We start from the raw sequence: 5,086 nt of genomic DNA, 5'->3' as shown, positions 1-5,086 counted from the left end.
AGGAGGAGGCTACAATGCTTGATAAGAAATGTACTCATTATCTTGCCCATGTAATTGTAACCCCTCTGTACAGTATTTTCACAATAAAAAATAAATAAAAATTAAAAAAATACACTTCAAGCACATTTAACGTTTTCAAGGTATTTTCCATGAGTTATTTCATTTATTTATTTTTGTGCCAGTCCTGGTAGGTACTTGAACTCAGGATCTGGATGTTATCCCTGAGGGTTTTTTTTTTTTTTTTTGTCAGTTGAACTCTGGGCCTGGGTGCTGACCCTCAGCTCTTCAGCTCAAGGCTAGTGCTCTACCACTTGAGCCACAGTGCCACTTCTGGTTTTCTGAGTGGTTTATTGGATATAAGAGTCTCTTGGGCTTTTCCTGCCCCCGGCTGGCTTTGAACCTGGATCCTCAGATCTCAGCCTCCTGAGTAGCTAGGATTACAGGTGTGAGCCACCTGTGCCTGGCTTTTTTTTTTTAATTTCTCAGAGCAAGGTTCACTTGAGCAACAGCTCTATTTCCAGCCCTCTCTCTCTCTCTCTGTCTCTCTCTCTGTGTGTGTGTGTGTGTGGCTAATTTGCGATAAGAATGTCACGGACCTTTCTGCTTAGGTTGGCTTTGAACCACACTCTTCAGATCTGAACCTCCTGAGAGGCTAGGATTACAGGCATGAGCCTGGCACCTGCCATACTGAGTTATTTCTAAAACAGCACCAGAGACCTTGAGGTCTTGAATAAATTTCTCTTGAGTTTGACAGCTCAGCCTCTGTACTCTGATCTGCTATCTGTCTGACTGTCTGTGTGTCTATGTATCTGTCTTCTCTCTGTATGTATGTGTGTTCATCTATTCATCTATTTACACACACACACACACACACACACACACACACACACACACACACACAAACTATCATCTATCCATCTACTTATCTGCTGGCAATGCATACCAGGACCTCATACATGCCAACCACATACTCTATCACTAAGCTACACCCAACCCAGTTAATATTGCCACTTTTTTTTTTCCCATGGGAGCTTGAGAACTATTTGCTCTGTCTTTCCAGTGGTTGGAATTCCAGATTTCTATGTATTGAAATCATTTTTGGTGTAGCAGTCAGTCAAGTTAGTAGGTAGCATACACAAGTTTGAATAGGCAAGGCAGTTTTATTGCTCTGCTCTATCTAGGTCAATTACTGGGTTTGGCTTGAGTTGGGGTAGTACAGAAAGACAGATTATCTACCTTTCTTTGTTAAAGCCTTCCACAAAGAACTAATCTTAGGCCTCGAGAGCAAGCTTTCTCAACTGTTGAATTATATTTAAATGGTGTAAATACAATCCAACATGTCAGGTTATAAGTATTTTGCATCTCGATCAGTGTCACTGCTCTATCATTCTTCTCAACTCTCTCAACCCACTGGAGACCAGTTTTGGTGGTAGAGAAGAGACCTAAGTTTTCTGAAGTGACAGAACAAATTCTTAGAAGAACAATTTTCCCCTTAATTGCTTATCCTGGCATTGAGGTTTGGCGTGGCTGTCCTTTTAAATTTATTTTTATTTTGATAAAAGACTAAATGTATGCATATATTTTATTCTGGTAAGAAGTGTCATCTAACAGCAAATGGCACTCATTGTGCATGCCAATTTGGTTTCAGTACAGATTTATTTGTATCTCAGTGCTAGGAGAAGGGTTAGTTTTGCGAAGAAAAAGCTTTGGACTTCAGAAAAAATAGAGAAATTAATTCACACCACTCAACAGAACAACTATTGCACAAATTCAAAATGGCATCTGGTTCCAAGGTTACACGGATATATAATTGACCCAAATGTTAGAAACCCTCAAATTATCTTTAAGCAACAGCTCCCACCCACCCATCCATAAGAAGGAACTGTGCCTGTCAGCAGCAAAAAACACTTGCAATCCTGCCCTTCCTCAGATGCCTTGGATCCATGTGCTATCGGAAAGGGAGGTGTTAATTGCTGTGCTAATTACAACATGATTGCTTTTCACTTGTTTTGCACTTGTAGGTGATTAAATTTTTAACGAAGCATATTACTTGGCACTGTTAGCACAGTTAACACATCTCTTTCTCTCTCTCTTTCTCTCTCTCTCTCTCTCTCTCTCTCTCACACACACACACACACACTTTGGGAGAAGTCCTGCATCCACAGACCCCCCTCCCCTGGCTGTGATAAGCGCTGTTAGGTTTGGAACAAGCCCCTGCTTAAGCTATGGGCGTCAGGACTCCAGCTTTCTGCTCAGGAAAGCGCAGCAGCCTATTACAATCATACCCAGCATGATGGCACTGGCCAGATGCGAGCGCAGAATTCACAGAGGTATTAGCTAAAAACCAGGCAGGTCTGCCGATGCCAGTTTCCAGCTTTCATTTAAAAACTACAGCGACTCCAGCCAGCCAGGCTGCTGAGTCGGAGGGTCTTAGCAGGAAGGTAGAGAGATGACAGCAAGTTCCATGTGATTTATTTCTGCTCTGCAGCCCGTGTTCCCAGCTGAGGCGGAACACAGGAAACGTGCATCTGTTACGTGGGCAGCCGTGTATCTCCCAACCGGAGATTCTGGGAAGGCCTGATTGTGTAGTTGTGCGCCTGTGCACTTGCTCCTTTTCACTTGCTCCCTAGGCCTTTTTAGGCCTGGGAAAATGAGTGTGGTTGGAAGAGAAGATATAGATAAATCTGGAGGATTCCCAACCTGGGAGCTGGGACTCAGAGAAATGATATGGAGCCAAGTCATCTTGAATGCCACATGTCAGCAAACAAATGCACCCATAAAACCAGAAAGGCCTATCAGCCAACTTTTTATGATGGCTGTGGTTTGACAATTTTCAGAGAAAAGAGACGAGGAGGGTGGTCTTAGGAGAACTGAGGGAACAAAGGAAATGAACGAACCAGACTGAATAAGAACTATCTGAAAGTAACCTTTCTTTTGCTCTCATTAGCCCAGGTGATTAGGGTAAAAGACAAAGTGGATTAATTCTTAAGAGAAACTTAAGAGTTAAGATTCAGTATCTCTCTCTTTTTTCCTTTCCTTTCCTTTCCTTTCCTTTCCTTTCCTTTCCTCTCCTCCCTCCCTCCCTCTGTCCCTCCTTCTTTCCTTCTTTTCATCCTTCCTTCCTTCCTTCCTTGGTACAAAGGGTTTTAATTCAATACATACTGTTTCATGAGTACAATACATCTTGATCAGTATCATCCCTTCCATCTTTCTCCCCTGTCTATTCCAACCCTATCAAGCTTCAGTTTCTGAACCATGATCAACTTAATAAACTTTATCAGTCCAGATTTAAAAAGTTGGCTTTGCACTATGTCATTTATCGCCACCCATGAAGAGTTCAATGTAGAAACACAATGCATAAACTAAGTTTTAAGAGATTAGGACAACAATCTATTGAAAATAATCTGGGGACAATTTGTGACATAACCAAAGATTTAAAAGCATCTTCCCTATTGCACTCCCTCAACTACGATATTCTTTCTTACAATATACAAATGAATCCCATTTTGAGTGGTCAGTTTTGTGATATAGTCCCATGAAGGAAAATCTTTGCTATTCTAATGAACTCAGGGGAGTTTTCTCTTTCTTTACCTTTTGACTAATGAGTTTAATGACTTCCATTTGCAAAGTCCACCCTTTCTAGCAACTTTGTGTTTCTGAGGCATATGTTGATTACCTGGCTTCCTTTAGCTAGCAACATCCTGCTGATCAAAGTAGACGAATGGGTAATTTGCCAGTGTATTTATACCTCCAATACAAACTAGAGCATTGAAGCCAGCAACTTCAATATATCACTGTAGGTGTTTATTTCTCCTGTGGGAGAAAGTGATTTGGGGAGAGAATTATGAAACAAACCCAAGCCTATAACATGGTGCATTTCAGTTCCATTTAAATACTTTTAGTGAGCAGCGCCTGAACATCCTGTTCACCAGTACACCAGGGGCTAGAAGAACCACGCTAGACAAAGAACTTGCCTCAAGAGCAAGACTGAAGTATATTAGTGTGGGTGAGTTAGCTCAAAAAGTCTGACCAGCAGATATCATGGAGTGTGGCAAGATGGCTTCTCCCAAAAACATGCTGGAAGATGCAGAGATGATGGCACAAATCCTGAAGGATATAGGATTACAGAATATGAGCCAAGAGTTATAAACCAGATGTTGGAGTTTGCTTTTCATTATGTGACCCCAATTCTAGATGGTGCTAAGATTTATTCAAGCCACGTTAAGAAAACCACTGTTGATGCAGACGATGTACAATTGGCCATCCAGTGTTGGGTTGACCAATCCTTTACTTTTTTCTCTCCCAAGAGATATTCCTGTTGGACATTGCAAAGAGATCAATCCCCTTTGCCATTATTAATCAAACCATATTCAGATCCTAGAATGCCACCTGATAGATATTACCTGCTAGCTTCAAACTATAGGCTTAAGTCCTTACCAAAAAAAGACATCTACTACTTTTGTAGGAAGAACAATCATTCTACAGTTAAGCATTGGTTCAGTCAGTAGCAGACCAAACCTTCCCTTACTGGGCACATCAACCCCTCAGACAATGTCTACTTCAACGAAAGTGGGGACTCCAATGTCCCTCCCAGGGCAAAGGTTGACAGTACAGATGCTTGTTTCTTGTTCCCTTGTTGTAAACCATCATTTCCTGCAATATCAGCAGTTCAGAATGTTTGGATCAATCTATCATTAATTGATTCCAAAAATATTCTTATTACCACTAAAATGATGTCACAAAATACAACCAATTAGTTGTCAAAAGTCCTGGAAAGTAATAATGATAATGATGGCTATGATAATTTGTAATCTATCCTTGATGCATATAACATGTATTCTTGGTCTTGAATCTATTGTACTGAAATTAAACAAGCATGCTGTGTGTTTTCAAGTTGTATTTTAGAAACTTTATAATATTAAATATGCAAGTTATTTATAAAAGTTAATTATAAAATTTTTTTTAGGTAAGTTAGCATGCATAATAGGGTCAATTTTCTGAGCACCCAGTTGAAAAGTTAGCATCAAGTTTTCAGCTGAATTAAAAGAAAAGTTTTAGTCAAGCTCTGGTGCCTGTAACTCTAGCT

General features: G+C 40.4%; 1 pseudogene; it reads left to right on the top strand.

The window, feature by feature from the left end:
* Nucleotides 1–4,041: 4,041 nt before the first annotated feature.
* LOC105985918 lies at nt 4,042–4,757 on the top strand (annotated as a pseudogene).
* The last annotated feature ends 329 nt before the right edge of the window (nt 4,758–5,086 follow it).

The sequence above is a fragment of the Dipodomys ordii genome, unplaced genomic scaffold (assembly GCF_000151885.1).
Source record: "Dipodomys ordii isolate 6190 unplaced genomic scaffold, Dord_2.0 Scaffold32, whole genome shotgun sequence".
In the NCBI taxonomy this organism is placed as follows: Eukaryota; Metazoa; Chordata; class Mammalia; order Rodentia; family Heteromyidae; genus Dipodomys; species Dipodomys ordii.
The sequence above is the reverse complement of the archived record's forward strand: the minus strand, read 5'-3'. Positions and strand labels throughout refer to the sequence as shown.